Source organism: Rhamphochromis longiceps, linkage group LG17 (genome assembly GCF_057381845.1).
Source record: "Rhamphochromis longiceps isolate RC_006_pf linkage group LG17, R_longiceps_female_GT1.1, whole genome shotgun sequence".
NCBI classification, from domain to species: domain Eukaryota; kingdom Metazoa; phylum Chordata; class Actinopteri; order Cichliformes; family Cichlidae; genus Rhamphochromis; species Rhamphochromis longiceps.
The window spans coordinates 31,487,190-31,510,532 of record NC_140573.1 but is presented as its reverse complement, the minus strand read 5'-3'; the positions used below and the strand labels follow the sequence as shown (position 1 = coordinate 31,510,532).

General features: G+C 41.0%; 1 protein-coding gene across 1 annotated transcript in view; it reads right to left on the bottom strand.

The window, feature by feature from the left end:
- chchd3a (coiled-coil-helix-coiled-coil-helix domain containing 3a) overlaps positions 1-23,343 on the bottom strand; it is an 85,086-nt gene that overhangs the window by 37,452 nt on the left and 24,291 nt on the right. The gene's annotated exons all lie outside the window — the stretch shown is intronic.

Here is a 23,343-nt window from a genome sequence, read left to right as displayed (position 1 = left end):
TGGCGAAAACCAAACACAGCATATGAACACAAACACCTCATGCTAACAGTTACATGATTGGTAGCTGCAAAACAATCATGACCTGCTCTGTATAACCAAAGGCCGACTTAATGATAGCTAAGCTTGGCCAAAATAGGGTCATGCAACAGGACAATGATTCCAAACACAGCAGTAAACCTATAACAGAATGGCTGAAAAAGAAAATAATCCAGATATTGCAATGGTCCAGACAAAGTCCAGACCTGGCAGGCCCTTAAGAGCCCTATGCATAAACGGAAGCATGGAAACTTCAATGAACTAAAGCAATGTTGAAGAGAGAAGTCACAATGATGTGAGAGACAGACAAATTTATGCAGAAAATGTATTACTTCAACCTCGTTAGTAATAAGGTGTACTTAGTTTTTCAAAAGCCTGTATGGAGTTCTGTGAAACCTTCTTTTTCACATGACTGTAGCATATAAGAATAAGCCATTCAAGTATGAACATATGCATGGCTGCATACATTCACTGCTGAGGACTATTGAAAAAGCCACAGCACAGATGGAGCCTAGAAGCATTTCCTTTAAACAATATAGAAAGTTGAAGGAAACAAGTAGGAAGAAAATATAACGTATGGAGAAAAAAAAATTGCCTTTCCCCATCGAGTCTCTGCTACGCTGATAACCATCTGTGTTCTGCTCAACACACTGCAGGCGAAGCTGCATGCTCTATGCATTGTGATGAGGAGCAGCGAGGAGTCTCAGAGTGGGGCTGTCCTCAAATGAGACGAGTGGGGGGAAGTTTCAAAGTCAAGCGGATGCTCCGAGCTTCCCTGCTACACACAAGATAGAAACCTTCCCACACAGCCAAACGCCTGCATACACATAACCATTAAGATATCTCTACAGACATATACAGGAAAAAAACAAAAGCCACAGCACCACGTAATCACATTCCTGGCAATACTCAGCACAGCAACATCATGCCCTAGCTGCCACTGTCTCTTCTGTCCAAAGCACAACCTAACATTAGCTAGCCTTAGTGCTGTGGTCGGGCAATTGTCTCTATTGTGTGCCCCTTAGAAGTCTGAAGGGCTATTGTAAAGCTGCCTGCACTTCATGATGGAATCGAGTTGAACTTGAACCTAAATCATATCGCTGGGTGAATGTACCCTGAAGTAGACAGTTAAAAGCGTGCCATAAGCACACTACTAGTATAACTATAATGACCTTTAAACGTGTTATTGATTCCAAGCCTGCAATCGTGGCCTCTAGGATTGATTGTCAAAGATATTGAGAGACCAGATTAGGTTCATTGAGGTGCCAAAAAAATGTCTACTGCCAACAGCTCAATTTAGAATGAAGAAGAAACAAGGGATGGTGGGATAGAGGGAAACAGAGAAGAGAGGATTGGCAGGGGGGCTGTGTACTGTCACGAGTGTGTCCAAACTCAATGTTACGCTGGTAGGTGGTGACTAAAGACTTTAGCTTTGCAGAGAAAAGACAAAACATGCAGACGCCAAGACGCAAACAATGGCTCAGACACTAATCTGTAACGCACAAATCATCACACACACACACCAGCCCGAGCAGCTGTACCCACAGAGAGATAAATGTGTGCTGAGGGCGAGACTAAAGGGGTCATTAAAAGAGGAGAGGTTGTGACAGAAATGTGTACCCAGGGATTTTCTTTCTTTCTTTCTTTTTTTAATGTGTATGTGTTTGTGAACGTCTCTTGCGCACATTGGCTGGTGCATGTGTTCAATTTTCATGCGAGCTGGTTGCCTCTCATTTTTTATTATACACACACAGGCCCAGACACACCGACACACACACACACTCTGTCAGGATTACTTCTGACTGATTAATCCCATTCAGCAGACTTTAAAGATAATCTAATCATACTAAAGGCCAAACAATAGGACAGACTTCACCACTGCCCATACACCTTTTGTTCCCCTAATGAAGAGGCGGTCACGGGTAAAGGAGGAGAGCACGGGTAAGAGTTGGGGGAGGAAAAGAATGAGAAGGGCAAAAAAAAAGTTAAAAAAAAAAAAAAAAGAAAGAAAGAAAGAAAGTAAACTTGAAAGTGAAAAGAAAAGAGCGAGATAAGAGAGAGAAAGAGGACAATAAAAGGTGATTTATCAATGGAGGCGTCAAGAAGGGAGACGAGGCTGTTTGATGGGACATGGAGCCTCAGCCAAGTGTGTCTTTATATTTTAATAACCAAGTAAATAAAAAAAAACCAATGGCAATGGTGGGGAACGTTTCCACATGTGATATCTAGATTTCCCCCTGACAGTAACTCACTGTCATATTCTGTAACACTCCAGCGGATGATTCAACCAACGTTATTGAATTCCACATTTTTACTGTGCAACAGCCCTTAACATAGATTTAAAAAAATTTAAAAAACCTAGGTAAAATATGAAGGCTCACAACAGGACCCTCCCACTAGCCATCGAGACCACACACTACAATTTGTAGCCCGGGAAGTAACATTAACATTAGCGGCAAACTTTTATATTAGCCTTCTTGCATCCATCTCCCCTTATTAAATACAGTAGCACAGTGGCTGATGGTGACAGGCGGTTGAAAGTGAGACTGCGGTGGTCAGATTAAACGAATCGTTTAGGGGAGGTGATCGCCTCTGTGAATATCAATTAGCCAACCGCTGAATAATTAAGGACAACCATGTTTTTTAATTAGCTGACTGCCGCAGTTTGAGCCGGGCGCATGAGAGGGAAGGAGGAGGAGGAGCAGAAGAGAGGAGGATGGAAGAGGGATGAGAACAGGTGGGTTTTGCTGCGTCAGCCCCCCTTCTCCCCACCCACCCGCCGCCTGTTCCCTCACTAAATTGCTCCCATATACACTATTTTCTTTCACACCTGCCTTTTTATTTAAAGTAATCTTTGTCACTTCCTTTTTTTTTTTTTTTAAAGATTCCAAGATGCTGAAATAAAACTATTATCTGCAGCACTGAGCAGGCTTACTGCACAAGACAGGTATAGGGAATATCATAATCATATGCTTGCATGCTTATAATTGTAACATGTCCCACTAGTGTTATGAAAATATACTGCAAAATTGTGTAAAGGATATAACCGTGGTATGCAGTGTAAAGAAGTTTGAGTAGTTAGAAGAATTTTATAAAGTGAAATGAATGATTTAATGTAAATCCTGCAAGTTCCTGTCACAGCAACACACTCTTGCTCAGCGCTCATTTCGTCCCCAAAACCTTAGTTAAACAGTCACCTTTTAAAAACGCTGGGGGGTATTCAGTATTCATTCCAGAACTGAGAAGACAAAAAGACCAACTTAAAGTGGATTAAAGTCACATGTAGGTAAAGTTTTTGCTTTCTAATGGGACACTGAATATAAATTATGAGAAACAAAAACTTTCGCTTGAACAAAATGCTTTATTTTAGCCTAAAAGGGGTAAATCCATCTTTTATCTACTAAAATATACACCACTTGATATAGTACAAACCCTTTAGGTAGAAAGTTTGAGAACTATTATCTTGATCCTCAGGATCTATACTCTAAAGACGGGATACCACAATAATAATAGTTGCCACTAGCAAAAAATATAATTCAGACAAACAACTAAAAGTTCTCAGTGCTTAAGAAAATGCACATATTACATTTTTCATTTCACACCTCAATGATGGAGACTTCTGTATTGTAATATAATAAGGTGACTGTTTCACTGTAGTCTCGCTACATGCTTATAAATCATGCAAGATAAAAATAATCTTGCGAGATGCCATGATCGATGGAGCACAAATCAAATCTCATCACATTAACTAACAGCACCTCATCCATAACCTTGGTCTCTTTTGTCTTACCCCTGCCACCATTAGCTCAGCCCTGATTCACCCCTGTCACGAGTAGCATCATAATCAATGCTCCCTCACACTATCCAAGTGAGCGCTGCAGCACAGTGGGTCAGAGCCGCTCACCAGGGCCCATCTATCAAAGACTTGTGCGACAGGGCTCTGTGACAAACTAATACTGAAGCCGCAAGCCTCAAGTCCTGTTTGCTCTGACAGGCAGGGAGTGGGTCAAAGGGTAGCGCAATGTGACCGCGCGCCGGTGTTAATTAGCACGGTGGAGGTGCAGGTGGCATGTGGAAGGTTTGAGATGGATGCAGCAAGGGAAGGGTAAGTTCATGGTGTAGAGATGATGAAATGAAGGCTACACCGAGAGAGAGATGGGTCAATGTGTGAATGGAATATTGATGACAACATAGCTGGAAGGTGAATTTTGCTGTTGCCATTCTTGTTGACAGCTGCTCAAAGAAGAAATCATGAAAGATGAAAGAGAAAAGGATTTGAAGAAAATCAGTTTTTCATACTTTTTTCAGCTACAGTTCACACACACACACTTTTTTAGACACACATACCATCCCACAAATCTTGGTCGTTCTTTTAAGTGCCTCTAAAACCTTTGCAACTCTAGCTTTAAAAGCTATCACTGGCAGATCAAATCTATGAGATGGAGTGCAAAATGATATCACCTAACACCAACCCTACTGGCAGTATTCCATTCACCCTTAGTATCACTAATAAAACACAAGTCCTGGTAGAAGAGGCTGTAAAAACTCCATTGGAAACCATTCACCTTTGCTGTTTAATTAGCATCATGGGGATTTACTGTGCACCACTAACAGTTACATTCACGGCTAGCTATTAGTCTCCAGGGGAAATAGTAGGGTTATGGCGATATAAGTGCGTCAGATACAGTGTGGTCAATTAATGGGCATAACACTCCCTGGTCACACCAAAGAACAAACACATTAGGTCCTGTTGGACAAGCCAAAAAAGACTTATTCTGAAGGATATTAACACTTAAATGTGCTTGTAGTAAGAAAGCATGGGTAATAATAATGATAATAAAATACTTTGGCAATGACATCCACTGCCAAATTATCTGTGTTATTGGGTCTCTAATGGCAACGTCACCAAAGACAATAAATACAACCTGTAAGCTCAATAACAAGACTTAGACCATATGGAGAGAAAGAGCTGCAGTATGGTCTGCAACAAAGTGGGCCCACTGATTTTGAATCACTTACATGCTGGGACACAAGGACACCCAAAAATAAACTTGACAGCATGGCTGTCCTGTCAAGCCAATAAGGTTGCACTCCAGTCACCTATTCTTGGGAATTTGTTTTCACGAAGCTAGGGTCAAAAGAAGTGGCAGTGTTATTTACTTTTCACATAGTTTTTCCCTTCTTCCTAGATATGACGAGTGAGGAATGCTTAATATTGTGGAAATTCTAAAAGGTACTCAGCATGCCAACAGTGAAAGCACATCCTGCTCTCTAGAATGTCACTGTGGCAGCATGGCAGACTCAACAATAAATAATTACTAGTAGGCCGTGACACTGTGTTTTGGGGTATTAGTTGTTTGCGCTATGCTTTTGTGACTACGTATAACCAATGGTGTAGTTAATATGAGAAGCAGATGTGTTCTATACTGTAATCCAACTAAGAAAGTTCTACAAAACCACATGAAAATGTGCAAACGTATGTGACGCAACATGTTTGTGACAGATCACTGTTTTGTAAATTATCTGGATAACTGCAATTAAAATATTGTTAAAATTATTCATTATAATTTCATAGGAAGGCACCTCTCCAATCTCTTCAACATTTAAAAAAAAAGTACCTTTTGCATGCTTTGTCTGTGTTCTGCTGAGTTTAGCAGCAATGCTACATAATCCCTTGTTTGAAAGTATTAGTAACATAGTAAGAGAATCACCAATATTGTAGATCTCTATTCCATGGTACTGCATAATGGTCAGTTATTAGAATCAAATGAAAGTCTAAGAAAGTCTAGTATGGTATTGTTCATAGCATGAGCAGTGTTAGATTTAGATTCTTGTGGGAATGTCCATTTGGGTGCACCATGAAAGGAGGCACGTTTTCCTAAATTATTAAGAGTTATTAAATTGAATGTTCAGATTTCAATAGCAAAATAACAATAATAAGACAACTGCTAAAGTTTTTCCCTTGCAAAGATTTTATTTCCTGGGTACTTTAACTGAACAATAAATCAAGTGCCTCATCTTGGACTGCAAACAGTTGCGGACAGAAGATCTGCTTTGCAAGCAGTTCTCTACATCCTACAAGTTTAAGCTAAAGTGACTGATCAGTTCACAGCAGATCTCCAGAGCAAGACAGGGACTATCACCACCAGCTGCAGTCCAAGATGATGCCGCCGGAGCACATCTGACTATGAGACAAGTGAGCTCAGGAAGGAGCACAGCGAAAGCAACCCGGCCATCAAATAAACAACAATAAGCAACAGTTCAAAATGAAAGAAGGACTGGCAATGTTTTCTAACAGAGAAAAAATAAATAAATTAAATCACTCAAGTAGACTAAACTACACAACAATAAACTAAACTACTGGCAATGAGTTGTATTCGGTACTTCATTATGCTGATACTATTGTCCAGCTTTAGAAACTTGGTAATTCAATTTGTCTTCATGGATACCATCTTCATGGAAGACAAGTGCCACAGGCTACAGAAAGAATTCCTCTCCCTGGGGATCTCTTAGCACAGTGAGTAATGACACCAAGGGTCAAAGGACTGACCTGCTCAGGACAGGGACTGAGGGGCTCAGACAGGAACCAAAGGCCAAGATGTGTAGGTGGTGAGAGTGGGTGTCTCAATGTTTGTGCAAGTGTCTAAACTGTTGACTAAGGACACATTACAATGAACTGTCCTCAGAGTCTGATGTTTACTGGCAAGGGTCACCAAAGGGCTTGATCTTATGCAGCTGGCTAACCCAGTTAAACATTTACATCCCTTTTTACAATCCTTGCACATTTATATGTTTAAAAAGGGTTTTAAGGTAAACAGCTTAGAAAAAAATTGGAGTTTTAGGCCTCCAAAGATTGAAATTCTGGTACAACTGTGAAACTACACTTCCAGACACTTTAAGCCCCTCAGCCTTTGTTGGAGACACCACCTCCTCCACTTCACTGCCAGCACTTCCACTAAGGGACAGCAACAACATCTGCTAGCCCAAGATTGATTAATTGGCTGATCAGGCACCTGGGGTGTAAAGTGATTGATTGATCATCTTGGGGTTGGAGTTGCCTTTATCTACAGCCCTGGGGATAGAACCTCTGGAGGTCCCCAGTCATCTGTCATGTCCAACACAGAGGGGAAGATGAGGAAAAGATGAAGAGTTGTGAGTTCATTACCAAGACATGGGGGGCATGTATGGAGTAAGTCTCGGCCTACATGGGAAAAGGGGGCATGCCTAGAGAACAATCAGACATGGGGACAGAGCGAGGATGAAAGGGAGGGAGAAAAAGCTCTGTAGCTTTCACAAAGATGATAAATAAAGATACACAAAGGCAAAAGGGAAAGGAGTGTGGGCGGGATAAGAACAAAAACATTACAACATGGACATAAAAGATAACCCAGCTAATCAATGAATGATCATTTAAGTCCTATACTGAGAAAAAAGACACTGGAATTAGATTATAGTTCTATAATTGGTGTGAACCTGCATCTGCTAACTGTTTGTCAGAATGCTAGTATGTGTCAGACATATTCACCAGAAAATGTCTTTACTTGTCGACAGAGGACACACCGAATGACCTGAAAGTGGAAAGAGCCACATTGCCTTTGGACAACAGATGTCCCGAGGGAACCAAAGTTAATGAGAGAGAGAGAGGTGGTGGTGGAGAGACAAGAGGCAGAACAACCTAGCAAAAGGAGGTGAGAGGAATGTAGAAGAGAAGACGATAGGGGAAGGCATGCAGGGGAGAGGGAAAAAAAGACAGCCTCAGGGTGTGTTGCTGACATTAGACCTTATGGACAACTCGAGCAGCATGCATCTAGTGTGTCTGTGTGCATACGCCTGCAGCATGTGAATCCTCACCTGGATCAGTGTTCATATTTGACAGCATCGCAGTGTGAAGTGCCTTAAGACTTGCATGACAGTGGGCATACTGCGTATAGTGGAGTGTGTGCCAGGCTTTGCATTAATGCATATTTATTTCACGCAGCCGCAGGTGGTCTTTCCAGGCCCAAAGAAGCTGGGAGGGGGCCACAGTCCACCTTGAGCTTATGCCTATCAAAGCCTTGTCAGCAGATTCAGGGTCACCTCGAAACCAATAACCTCTTTACACAAGTCTTTTCCACTTTCTTTGATGTCCTACTTAATAACTGTTAGGTATCGCAAAAAAAAAGTGATTGACATGGAAATTAAATTTTGACAATGATGTTACTTAAATGGCAGGTTAGCCGGGTCCTTCATCAACACTCTTTTATCCTATTCTCCCAAAGTAATCCATCCATCCATTTTCTTCTGCTTTATCCAGGGCCGGGTTGCGGGCGCAGCAGCCTAAGCAGAGAAGTCCAGACCTCCCTCTCCCCAGCCACCTCCTCCAGCTTATCCGGGGGAACACCAAGGCGTGCCCAGGCCAGCCGAGAGATATAATTTCTCTAGCGTGTCCTGGGTCTGCCCCGGGGCCTCCTCCTAGTGGGACATGCCCGGAACACCTCACCCAGGAGGCGCCCAGGAGGCATCCTTGTCAGATACCCGAACTACCTCAGCTGGCTCCTTTCGATGTTGAGGAGCAGCGGCTCTACTCTGAGCCCCTCCCAGATGGCTGAACTTCTCACCCTATCTCTAAGGGAGAGGTTAGCCACCCTTCGGAAGAAGCTCATTTCCGCCGCTTGTATCCGCGATCTCATTCTTTCGGTCACTACCCACAGCTCGTGGCCATAGGTGAGGGTAGGGAAGTAGATCGACCGGTAAATTGAGAGCTTCGCTTTTACACTCAGCTCCCTCTTCACCACGACGGACCGGTGCAGCGTCCGCATCACCAATCCATCTGTCGATCTCTAGCTCCCTTCTCCCATCACTTGCGAACAAGACCCCGAGATACTTGAACTCCTCCACTTGGGGCAGGAACTCATCCCCGACCCGGAGTGGGCGCTCCACCCTTTTTCGTCTGAGAACCATGGCCTCAGATTTGGAGGTGCTGATCCTCATTCCCGCTGCTTCACACTCGGCTGCGAACCATTCCAGTGCGAGCTGGAGGCCATCACCTGATAAAGCCAACAGAACCACATCATCCACAAAAAGCAGAGATGAGATTCTGAGGCCACCGAAGTCCATGGGGCCCGGCTGGGCACAGCCCAAAAAGGGGACGTGGGCCCATCCTCCCGCAGGCCCACTACCCGCAGGAGGCGCCGTAGGGGTCGGGTGTATTGTGTGTTGGGTGGCGGCCAAGAGCAAAGGCCCTGGCGGACTGATCCCCGGCTACCAAGACTGGCAAAGTAATCCATGCTTCCTGATATATATTTCTACGCTGTTTCTACTAGACTTCGGTGCAAAGTTTAAACTTTATATAGTTTTAAGTGCTGCTTTGGATTGGTTTGTATCCTAATTGGCTTTTGTAACCTTATTTCAAAAGCTTCTTTGTAAATCAATATCTGTTGCTCTATTGTCTGCTCTTTTCATGCACTTCTGTTTATTCCACTCATCCACCATTCTCTCCCTGCTTCTACATCTCATCCAGATTTTTTTGCTGTGCGCTGCCTCCGTGACACCTTATTAATACCACTCTCCTGTCAGAGTCTAGAGGGAAAACACAAAGAAAGACAAAGAAAACGAAAGGGACAGGCTGCAAAGACAATACCTGTCATATTACACATCCAATATATCTAGTGGTCTCAGACATACACACGAACACTTTATCCAATTGAACTTGCATCGATATCTGGCCTGTTAATTAACAGCTAGGCCTTGTGAAACAAAACAAGAAACATAAAGAAACTATTGCAAAAATCAATAATATTACAAGATGCATAGTGCTTGTCAGTGTTTGTTTATAAATACAATATTCATAATTACTTTGAGCAAATAAGGGCTGAGCAAGCATGCACACAGGCCAATTCAGTTAATGCAGAGACATACAGGTTGTAAGGATTTTTTATTCTGTGACCAGTCAAGTGGTTCAAGAGCAGGTATGATTTTAGGCTACCAACACTCCCATCAGTAATATGTATATATGATGGCCTATATACGGAGCCTGTGATTTTAGTTTGATTAGTAGTAGTTTCTGTACAAAGCACAATAAGGATACAAGTGTAAAATGTTAATAAAATAAAGTATCTTCACACCACACATGGTCTCAGTTTTCATCCCTCTGCTGCTGATGTGAATTAACTCCTTGCAAGTAACAGTTATACAGGGAATGGTTTCTGTTTTAGGTAAAAGCTCTGTTTACAAGACTTAAGCAAGTTTTTTGCATATGCACAATTTAGTTTCAGCTATTTCAGTGTAATTAAAACAATATCACCTTGACAGGTGCTGTGTTTATGTAAAACATACTGTGTGTAAAGCTGAAAATATCTACTTAAACAGATTTACATGTGCTGAACAGGTGGTTTGATAAATTACTCTTAATATATCGTTTTTTGCTAAAGCAATGACTACACTTACTCTGTCAGCAGCACAGTAACAACTCTAGAAAACTGTTTTCATTCACTTCACCTGGGTTCATGGTCTCCGCTGCCTCTTTCCTATCCACTATTGTGTGTGTAATGTAAAGCGACTACAGCTTAACTGCTATTATGAGATCATAATGCCGTAGATAAAATTAAGCACAGAAGCGTCTTGATGCATTCTCAATCATCCAGGTAAGTAAATCTCCAAAAGTTGATTCTGTTCATCTGGACGTAGCGTTTTGTGGGAGAAACGTTTAGTCACTCATCCAATTGACTTCTTCAGTCTCAGCTGACTGCAGGTTTCCCCAATCTTATAAACAGGACATATGCATGATGACTGAAACCAGCCCACTGAAGGAACAATGGGATGGGAGGTCAGTTCCTTAATCTTAATTATGCAAATTCTCATGACCATTTATCAACAACCACTGACCAAAACCCACTGATCAATGGTCATGAGTACCATTCACAGAGAGTTGTACCCTTAGGCCCCCTCCTCGATTCAAAGATGGTCTTTCCCTTTTCACGTAAATGGCCTCCTAGCCCTGCGACAGACTGGCGACCTGTCCAGGGTGTACCCTGCCTCTCGCCCTATGACAGCTGGGATAGGCTCCAGCGCCCCCCGCGACCCTGAAAAGGATAAGCGGAAGCGAATGGATGGATGGATGGATGGCCTCCTTGACTCCGCACTCAAACCAGCGTTCCTCCCTGTCCAGGATGTGTACATCCTCATCCTTGAAAGAGTGTCCACTGGCCTGTAGGTGTAAATAGACTGCAGAGTCCTGGCCTGACGAGGTAGTTCTTCTGTGTTGTGCCATCCGCTTCGCCGGAGGTTGTTTGGTTTCCCCGATGTATAAATCCTGGCAATCCTCCTGGCACTTAACAGCGTATACTATGTTACTCTGTTTGTGTCGGGGGACCCGATCCTTGGGGTGGACCAATTTTTGGCGCTGCGTGTTTTGGGGTTTAAAAGCCACAGAGACCCGGTGTTAAGAAAAAATGTGTCTCAACTGCTCCGATACTCCTGACACGTACGGGATCACTACAGGTTTTCGCTTGGGCAGCGGTTGTCCTTCTCTCCTGGATCGGCTGGAGCTTTCTTTAGGTGCCTTTCCAGCTTTGACAAAAGTCCAGCTGGGATGACCACATTTACTCAGGGCCTTCTTGATGTGATGTTCTTCTGCCTCCCTGGCCGCTGTGTCTGTGGGGATGATGTTCGCTCTGTGTTGTAGCATCCTAATGACACCCAGTTTGTGCTCCAGAGTCAAACCTTAAATACTGATCCGTATGTGTAGGTTTACGGTACACGTCAGCTTTTAGATGTCCCCCATTACTGATGGAAATCTCACAGTCTAAGAAGGGTAACCTGCCACCTTTCATATCCTCCCTAAGCACAGAAGCGTGAAAAAACACATGTGCCTTGCGCCTATCAATGATATGATTAACCCCTTGGTTTGAAATGTTTAGGGCAGTAGAGCAGGGCGATATGGCCAAAAATATTTATCACGATATATATTTGAAAATTTGCGATAACGATATAACTGACGATATAATTGATGCGAGACAAAATACAACTCCACAACATTACTAGCGCAAAAAGACAACCTATCATTTATTTTCACTTAAACAAGAAGCTGGTTTTTATGTACATTAAAGCTTTATAAAAATGTAACAGTGCAAATGCAAATTCCTTGCTGAAAGTTTAACCAAAAGGCATTTCCAGTAGAAATGGGCTGACATATCCTGAGCATAACCATGTATAATATCCACTGAAGTTAAAAAGAGGTGCTTTGCAACATTAAACTGCAGTGTGCAGTACGTATTTTTCGGACCGTAAGGTGCACGGGATTATAAGGCACATTAAGCGAAACAAAGCAGTCAGATAAATCAAACTTTATTAAACTCATTCTTCTTGCTTCCTCCACTTCTGTACCATTGATTCATTAATGTTGAATTCTCTGGCAGCTGCTCTATTCCCATGTTGTTGCAGTATATTAATGACTAACCTCGTATTGTGGATGGATTATCTCAGTTGTTCTCCTGACTGAAGATTGGTCCTTTTACAGCATCCTGCCATGCGATTGCATTTGTCTCTAACCATGAGGAACCTTAACGTTAACTTTTATAAGTGGAAAAGTGTTAGTGTTTGTCCTCCAGCTTCACTGTTTATGTTATGCTAACATAGCTGTGTCGCTAGCGATCACGTAGCACATAATTATATACCAGCTAGCCCAACTTCAGTAACCCTACAAACGTCACTGCTGTTTAGTTTCCTGTCTTCATTTATGTTGGAAGTGATAGCAGAGCTGTACGTTTGATTTTTTTCAGAAATCTCTCAGTCAGAACATGCAATATCATGCTTAGGTAACTAGCGAAACTAGCGAGCTAACTTCCGCTAGCTTCCTGCTAGCTTCTAACTCCGTTAAATGTAATACATTTTGTTTTCATGGATGCCTGGAAGTTAAACTTCATAGTTACACCTGGTAAAGCAGCAATGCTGATCGTTTTATTAAAGATGAAAGAATTTAGACAGTTTTTAACTCTTAGTGATGCTGCAGTGTTCGTTTGACCTGAAGATTACGGAGTTTAGGACCCAGATTACTCCCAGATTTAAGGGCATCTTAGTCCGACGGCCGCTTGCATGTTCTGCAAAAAAAATGTGCTTTGTCGTGTATCTGACGGACAAACACCAAACCAGTTCCACATCACTGAAGTTGCACCATTTTTACAAACCAATTCTGGTTCATCTGTTTCACTCAACAATCGGCCATGTGCGTATGAAAACAAAGGCACTGCGCATGCGCGTTTTACTCATATTCTATCGCGATATTTCATTTTCCTATCGTAGCCTAACATTATACCGGTATTACCGTGAACGGTATAATATGGCCCAGCCCTATAGGGCAGTGCTGTTATTTAATGATGATATATGAGGAAAGCTTGTGGTATGAGAACACCCACCACTATGAAAAACTGCTTAAAACAAATGAGGATGTATGCTTAAATATATACACTGACCAGTGAATCTGAGACACTAGATTGACTCTACAAGCTCTGAAGTCAGAAATAGACTTTCCTGACACTAGTACCCATCCATCAATCGAAGTGCTGGACACTTGCGGTGCCAATTAGCCGACAGGGTGAGTGCCTGGTGCGGAGTGCCAGCCAGAAGCCCTGCCAATTAAAGTCTAACCTCCCGTCTAACCCTAATACTAGCACAGTGTGTTGGCACCCCACCCTGGGCAAGGGTGAAGTACTGCAGCCAATATGTAAAGGACAGCTACATGGACATCCTCTAAAGATGATATGGAGAAAGCATAACAAAAACGGGACTGTAAAACGTTGAGACAGAAAAAGAAAAGAAGAAAGGGCAATGTGCTGTGCAATGTCAATAAAAAAGTATTAAAAATACACTAACAGTGTTAACACAATTATTACAGTACACAAAGGCTGAGAAAAACAACTAACACTGATGCAAACATAAAATATTCTCAACCTCAGACACTGAAATTTTCGTAAATTTGATGAATAAAGGTTTTGTCCTCTCAAAAGGTGGCAATTTTCCTTTTATGGTGAGGAGCGTATTTTCAAACTTTTCTCTTTTTTGTCAATTGTGCAAAACAGGAAATATTTTTCTTGTCAACTTAAAAATATAAGGAGATATTCAGAGGTGATACAATTTAGAATCATTGACATTAAAGTGATATTATGTACGAGTACAGGGGTGTAACTTGCTTCTTTGTATCCACAGTGACTGATAGATGTCTCCACTAGGCTCTTGAATCTTTGGGTTTGGTTAATGAAGCTGTAATGGTAGCTCCCCCCTCTGGGCCAATAAGAGAAATAATTCACTTCTTTAACATGAGGTTTGTACAAATTAACACAGTAGTGCAATAGGTACATAACCATTATGACCACTGTGCTAAGCAGTATCTGCCATTTTCGAGATTTACTTTTTAAGAATTAGAGAAAATGTAACTTGTGTCTCTACCCAACCATCTTATTCCTTCTGTCAAACTCCATTGAGAAAAGTACACTGTGTTCTGACAAAATACTCTGCAGTAAAGTAAAAATAATACCACATTAGATTGCTGCATAAATATCGACAAACTTAAATATCCAAAAACAATTAAGATACATGAATAGAGGTGGTTTAATGTCATTATGATGCCAATAAGTACCCCATATATCATGGACTTGCAACCTTTTGTAAGCAGTCTTGTTTGGACTTCAATCTTCTGGTGGTCAGGTGTATTTAATGTACTAGGCTTGGGTATACCTTTAACATATGATCACTTGGCACAACAAGCTAACTACTTCATTAAATTGACAACTTCAAATTTCCAAACTTTAGAATAATTCAACTGATAATTCTCTTAAATCCAGCTATGTCAAGGCTGACAGGTGTTATTCTTTATAAAATCTCAGGAGTATAATCAAAGATTGGGTGGAATTTGTCCTTGGTGTCCTGAGCAAATTCAAAACAGTGTGCCACTACCTGTTTATCTCATTCAAAAGAAAAAGACACAAGGAACCCCCCCGCCCCCACCCAATATTCTTCATACTCTGTGATGTGGAAGTTTAGAGAAAATAAATGGGGTTTTTTAAACTATTTCTTTAAATAACACCAACAGGCACCAATTCAAAACCCAGCAAGTCTCCTTTAATACCTGGGAAATTAAATTGTCAGCCCATTATCAGCAGGGTCCAGTCGTCTGTATCTAAAATGCAACAGCACGCAACTGAAGTACACAAGATTCTCCAAAAAGAGCAGGACATTTACTGGAGACTGCAGTTTTGCGAGGAGTGGAAAAGAGAGGACTACCAGAGCGAACACAGATTGGTGGTGGGGGCTAGTTGCATTAAAAATGTTAAGCTTTACCCAAAGTCATTTTCAAGCCAGCCAAGCATCAAATGGAACACAGTTTAAGGAAAGAGTAGGTACTGATTTTCTCTGAGGTCTGACAGCTTGGACATGGTGTGTGTCTGTATGTGTGTAGTGAGCAAACAAATATTCTTAGTATGCTGCATTATCCCTTGCTGTGAAAGCAGAGGTAGTGGAAAGAAATCATGGAACATCGCATTACCGGCTGGAATGTGTATATCTGAGTGTTTGTGTGCGTGTACGAAAGACAGAGATAAAGATGGAAACAGAAGGAGTGACAAAAGACTGATAAACAGCTACAGGGCTGATGGGTGGGATGAGGCTCTGAACAGAATATCTGCACATGTTGCAATTTCTCTCTCATCTCCATATCTGTTGTTTTCTTTTACTGCACATACAGCTTTAAGCAAAGGTGACAAAAACTGGCATGAAATACAACCAGGCTGTACCTATGTCTAAGTTCAGTCAGGAACACTAGTTAACACCAGATTGTTATTTTCATCTGTGGTAAATTTATATCTGGCAGCATTGCTCCATTTTGTCTCCCACCCTTCCACGTTCACACAGTACAAGGAAATATCAAGGCATTGTGAGCACACCTCCTGGCCTGTATACACACAAAGCCAGAGGCAGAGGGAGAGAGCCCCAGCAAGACCCCAGAACAGCAGAAAACAGCATTTATTAAGGCAGTAATAGAATCAAAAATAAGCTGTAGTGGTGGGTTGTAAAGCTTCTTGCAGATGAGCAACTACTATGGGCAAAGTAAAGCAGCTTTAAATGCCTATATGGGATAAGGCATGCCTAGAAATGGATGTCTAGAAACTATCCATCATTAATACTACGGTTCATTTATTAAATCTTACTGATAATACTGAATGTTTGTTAACAATGTATATAATCATTTGTGATTTGAAAACTTTAAAAATGTGAATTGCATGAGAGTCTCTTCAATTATATACATGATATACCCATTTTTAAATACTATTACCGATATAGGATTTTTAAAACCTATAATGGGAATCTAAAAATACAATATTATGAAATATTGACTGATATGTTTCTTTTTCGGTAAGAGCCAGTAAAATCATCAGTGATATAGTTGATAAGCATGCAACTCAATAAGAGTCTTCACTTTTGCTTGTTTGTTCATTTGTTATCCTTCAGCTAAAGCTAATGCAATCCTGCAGTAGATTTAAGGTTAGGGTTTCCAGCTTTGTGCTACAGGTCATCGGGGTGGAATAAAAAGTTAAACAAATGAAAAATTTGAGTGTTTTGGACTAGTTTGATTACAGCAGACAAAACATTACCCCACCCAAACAACTGTTTAAAGCTTGAAAAGATTGATGACTCTTGCTTTGATTGAAAAGCCTGCCTTAGGGTTAGAGTCTGTGCCTGAGTGAGACGCTATGACCAAGTGATTGATAGACCACAAGACCGGTTTAGCTCTGCAGGGAGCAAAGTCGTTGAAAATCAAAAGAGGGGACAGCGAAGGTCTATGATTGTATTAAAACACAGATGCGTGGAGTGACAGATGGACGCACACTGTGAATAAGACTTCTGTGACTCATTCAGGCCATGTCTGTGTAGATCTCTGCCAAAAGCACAGCTCTGTCAGTAACTAAGGACACAATTATATTCATGTTGATTTATATACTGGGCTTTTCTGCTTTTCCTTCAGCTGGTACCCACTAAAAAGGAGGACATATTACTCATTGTTAATGCCTTTTCAATTAAGCACTAATTGAACTGTTATCCAATTCAGGTTTATGGTTAAGCCATCTCTACTACATTAAGCTCCCGATCACAGTTCTTCCACATTAATATGTCAAGTGAACACATGATGAGAAGAAACTGCATTCATTAGGTTACCCAGCAAGTGCGAGTTAAAACAATAAGTGTTATGATTTAGCTTTTCAGTATGAATCAAGAGGCTTTGTCACTTACTTACAGCCAGTTTAATCTCCAATCTTAAATATTTGTTCTCCTTTGGACAAGCAACCGTCAACTGAGTGAATAAGAGCATTAAGAATATAACTAAGCATAATACTGAATTATCTCAACAGTAATTACGTCTGCTCATTTATTGTTTATTAAAGAAAACACCCAGTCCACACAGGAACAGATTTTATCAACACAATTCCAGTGTTCCCTCTTCCTGTGCTGTGCCCCCCCCCCCCAGAGTGGCAGAACACGTGTGATCGCTGACAGTGAACATGTTCCCCTCCGACAACAGAACCCCAGAAACCCAGCAGTGTCGATGACAACGCACACCCCTGCCTACACTACTGTGAAGTTTCAATTACCGGTAGACTTGCTGCCTGACTGCTGCCAGTCACCCTGACGGGGACGGGAAAGACAAGCAATCCCACCAGGGTGCTGCAGAGTATCCTGGTTACACTCGTTATTTATCATAAAATATAGCTGGTTGCATTCAATGTCATGTTTAGACACACATAATAGGTTTTTGCAGATAAGCGGTCATTCAACAACATTTTTTTTCCGCTGGATTGAAAATGCAACGTTCAAATAAAGTAAAAGCAGTAAAAGAAGAACAAAAACAGCAGATAGAAATGAAAAGAATAATTAAATGCTAAAAACAATGGTAATTGTTCATGCCTTCCTTAAAAGATTCCCAAAACAAACTGGGATTTATTTCTTAATCTTGTTTCCCTTGGTATATAAATAACAACAGTGAATTATAAATCAATTACTGGAAGTCAGGATCCAGACCAAATAAAGCTAAATCTAAATCAATAAAACCTAAAATGAAACCAAACCTTAGTCTAACCCAATGTCTTGGGGCAAATCTCCAGAAGAAGTGTCTCTGTAATTGGTGCAGCAATGGTTGTGAAGGTTATGGCTATTATAGGTGAGCATGGGGAGGCATAACTGCTCACAACGCCGCTCTCATTGTGTGTGAAGTAGAAGAGGGAATGTATGGTGTTCTGCTGCTCACCGTGACCTGTATCTTAATGAGGGGGACAAATCAATACTATGCTGGACAAAGAGCTACTGCTGCCATAGACAAAGGGTTTTTCAGTGGCAGCGAACATGGGAGCAGGGTTCAGGTCAGCTTACATCTAAATGAAACATTCTGAAATTCATTTTAAGCATAAACACATCTTTTTCTGGCTTAATATTTAAGTCAGATTATTCTTTAAGTTTAAGATCGCATGCTGTTGTCACTTTTTTGCTCAAGTTCTTCTCTTCTCTTGTCATGTTTTCTTCTTCTTTCTTCCTCCCATATTAAATCAACAAAGAATAAAAAGTCTTCCACCATCGGACAGCTAGATTGATTGATGACAGATGCAATGTTTACTCATGTAGCCGACGCTCAACTATTTCACTTTCTACAATGCTGAAAAAAAGTACACTCTCATTTCTCTTGACACCAGATATGCCAGTGGGCTAAAATAAATCCAGCAGTTTTCAAAACATTCTTACTTGTGCTGGTAATTTTCAACAACAAGTCAATTTTTTTTCTGGGAAAACAGCAGAATGGTATCTATAACTCACTCTGAACATATCCAGTCAACACTAGACTTAAAGCCAAAACACGTATTATATATACTGTGCATGTCAAATGGCTGTGCAAATGACTTACAACATCAAAATTAACAGTCAATTCAGTAACAAAGCACTTTTTGTGGAATGAGGATAAATCAAGAAGATAAATAGTGTATAAAAGCAAATATGAGGGGGATTCAAAACTCATGAACCACTAAACCAAATGAATAAATCCTAAAAGTTAATAGGGTTGTCACTAACGATGTCAACAAAACTGATACTTCCAGTATCTTCGACGGCAAAATCCTGAAAATGTGACAACTGAATAATTGCAAATAGCTAAACGAGCTTTACTGATCTCCTGAAAATCAAGTCAAAGTGTCAACTTTTTTAGAACCCTACAAGGCAATACATGTGGTGTGAAGAAGACTAGTGCAATAAAGACTGAAAAATCACTGTGAAAAGGTTCCCTCAGCCAACATAATCTATGCTTACCCATAGGGCTGTGCGATGTGACCATAATCTCATATCACAAAAATTTAACATTTCCTGTAAATTCTGTGAATCTCGGGCAGCTCGACTTGCGGGAAGTGTTTCCAGCTGCGCGTCATGTAGCTGGAGTCGAGTGTTTTAACCGATGCATGAAACTATACATTTTTAGACATAAGTTGTAACGGCCGCCGTTTTCTTTGTGAGTATTTATTACACAGCGTGCTGCGGGGAAAAGCCTGTTCTAACGTTTGAGTCTAAGGTTTATTTTTTAGCACCGGGCGGCTCTTTTTTACTTCTCATCCGTAAAGAATCTACTCTTTCACGTGATTCAGTTTATTTTGAAAAGTCTCAACAGGATCTTGAACTTTATTGTGAAAGGTTTATGTGGAACATAAAGAAGCGGACACGTGATGCTGTTACCGTCATTGTTGCTAACCACAACGCATAAAAACAGGCGCTTGTCCATCCATAGTGTGGTTATATTAAATATAAGAGAAAGAGAGAACTTTAAGAAATTAATATAGTCACTACAGTGACCATCAAAACGATGAAAAAATATTGCCGTTTTTATATCGTCATCCGATATATATATATCGTTATATCGAACAGCCCTACTTACCCATAACCTCACCCGAGAGCTCTTTCTTAATAAACTTATTGACTTTGTCCTGCCTTTGGAACTAGTTTCTCTTTTAAATTACTGATACTTATGCTCTTAACATCAATGCAAATTTAATTCGATGGGTAATCTGTGCAGAGTTGCTCAACTGGATGATCTGAAGAGTAGTTAAAAACAATACATTTGAGAAAGAAATTAAACGATTCAATACACTTATTTGCTGACATTTTAAATTGACCATCTTAGCATTTGATTTTTCTTTTGTTAACAAAAAAATATGTCACACAAAGACATCGATGGGCTTAAAGACAGACAGGCAGGGGATGGACCCAACGCAACACAACTTGTTTAATGTTTCATCAAAGGTGAGCTCACTGTGGGTAGTAGACAATCCCGGAGTTTGACAAACACGGAGTAAAATGACAATGGGTGGGAGACGTCTTGGGCGAGAGGCTGTCTTTTAAAATGCAAAAGTCCATTTCCAGTTGAAAAGAACATTGGCTGCGTGCAAGCGTCTGACTTGACAATTACATGAGTGGTGCGAACGGCGCTGCGCCTCCACTGATAACCCGTCACATTCTATTAAAACTCCAGCACTCCAAAAGAATGCTCGAACGGAAGAAAATTATCACAGGCGCACACACATACGCAATTTTAAAACAGTAAAACCTTCTGACGAAGATTCTTTAGCTGCATTATGTCTGCTTTAAAGGAAGGAGAGACAAACTGGAAGGGGAATAGCAACTATCAAGTGAATTTATGCAGAAAATATAGCTTACAAAGAACGGAACAAAGAGTGAAAACGACTGTGTGTACGCTCTGGCTGCTGCTGAATGCTAAGCTATTGCAGAGTTATCTATCTGTAGTTTCAAAGGCTCCTAACGGCCTTAGGTTAGCCTTGGGGCTACAAGCAATAACTTCACAGCTTTAAGGAAAAGTTCTCTTAAATGTAGGGAGTTATTACTTCAGGAAGATACGGGCAAAGATACGCACAAGGACTTTCCTCTGTGACAGTTCAGTAAGACGCACCACCCCCTACGCTGCTGCTCCATATGTACAGTAAAAGGTGTTAACTTCTTGTCCTTCCTTTCCTTTAACTGCATCCTGCCTCTCATTTGTCCTGCCTTCCTCCCCATGAAAACAACAGAAATTAAATTACAGAAAACTTATGACTGAAACCGTTTTCTTCACAGAGGCTGAATGGAAAAGCACATCGCATCATAAGTCTCCCATCCTCACCATCTCTCTCGCTCATCACCTTTGTTTATTTTTTAACTTTCGATCTCAGCAGTTCCAAATGAAGGATCCCTCATACACTTGTCCCGCGGCTAGGAATCACGTCAACGCTTCTCTCGTCCTCTCTCTCTCTCTCTCAACAAAAGGATTCATTTTTCTATTACGCCGATGAACGTGTGAAATGAGCTATATAATCAATAACATAGGTTTGTAAACAGCAGACACACTCCAGGGAAAATGTGTTTTCTTTTTGAAAATAATACACTGCCTGTGTGTGTGTGTGTGTGTGTGTGTGTGTGTGTGTGTGTGTGTGTGTGTGTGTGTGTGTGTGTGTGTGTGTGTGTTTGTGTGTGGTAAAGGATGCTCATCTGACAATGTTTACAAGGGCAATTTGCAGGAAATAAAGACACAGGCAGCTCAAAATGAAGGTAAATTTCATAACGGCAGCAGGATGAACAGGCCGAGATTTAAAAAGAGGACAACAATATCTACAGCAAAGAGCTGTTTACTTACTGTACTATGTTTAAAGTGTAAGCCGTGCTGTGACACCGTGCTATGAGTTTTTATAATGCAGAAAAAGCTTTGATATATACAGTGTTGAGAATGGGTAGAAAAGGAATATATTCTATGAATTGCTGCTCACGGTGATGCTCACAGCCTAACATTTGTCGCTGTACCACTTATGCTCTGCGTAACCGCCAAAAGGTTCACTTCAGAGTGCAAATGTGTGTGACAGAGCAGCAATGTGTGAAAATAAAATGGGACCCTTTATGTACTACCTCAATTCCAAAATAGTTGGGACGCTGTGTGAAATGTAAATAAAAAGAAGATGTAATGATTAATGAAAATGAACCCAGATTTTATTCGCAGTAGAACGCAGCAAACGTAACAAATGTTTAAACCGAGAAAAAAAAACAAAAACAGAAGGTCATTTTGAATTTGCAACACATTTCAAAAAAGGTGGGACAAGGCAAAGTTTACCAATCTGAAGCATTCCCTCTTCTTTTAATAACACTTAGTAAACTGGGAACTCAGGAGAACAGCTGCTGGACTTTTGGGAGAGGGCTGTTGTCCCATTCTTGTCTAACAGAGGGTTCCAGCTGTTATTCTTTTCATGAGGGTTGGTGAAAGGTCTGGACTGCAGACAGTTCAACATCTAAATTCTTCTACTATAAAGCCATGCTGTAATAGATTAAGTATGTATCTTTGGAACTGTGATTTTAAAAAAAATCCTCTCCTCTGAAAATACAAGTCTATACAATTTCTTCTTTTTGAACTGTAGTGATGAGATACATGCACACACATCCCCATCCATCCATCAAACATGACTATTATTTCGGACAAGAACAAACTTCCTCTAACAACAGCTATAACCCAATCTGCCATGGGAAACACACCAAAGTGACACCTTGTGCATATCTCTGGAATGCACAAGGTGTCTTTAACAAAACAGCAGTTTGTTTTAGAGATGGACCGATCCGATATTACGTATCGGTATCGGTCCGATACTGACCTAAATTACTGGATCGGATATCGACGAGAAATAAAAAATGTAATCCAATCCATTAAATATCAAAAAAGCACCTCACAAAACTTGCGACATGGCGTAACTCGGCTCATAACCGTAGCATGTCGGAGCAGTGTGCTCAGGTGATAGAGCGGTTGTGTGTATTTGTAGCCTCAACCAGCATTTCATCTCCAGGAAGTTATCCCAGAGAGAAGTAAAGCAAGTGTGTAATGTTTGTAAAGCATTCCCATGTTAAGCTTAACAACCGATATATGGAGCGACTGCCTCTTCTCTCTCCCTCCCTCTCCTGCTGCTACTTCAATCGTGAAACTGATTAATGATCAGCTGATCGGCTTTTCTGTCGTGAGTCTGTCTCTCTTTGTTTTTGGCCCACTTTGCACCAGAAAGAGGAAACCAGCGGCTGAACAACAGCAGCACGTTTAAGCTTGATAAGCTGTTGTTAGAATTTATTTAATATTACTTTCTACACCAGGATCTTTTTCTAAGTAGCTGACGGTTGGTAACTGTGCAGGGGCGGATCTAGCAAAGTTTAGCCAGGGGGGCCGATAGGGCATTAACAGGGAAAAGGGGGCACAAAGACATACTTTTCTTTCTTATTCTCATTTAAAAA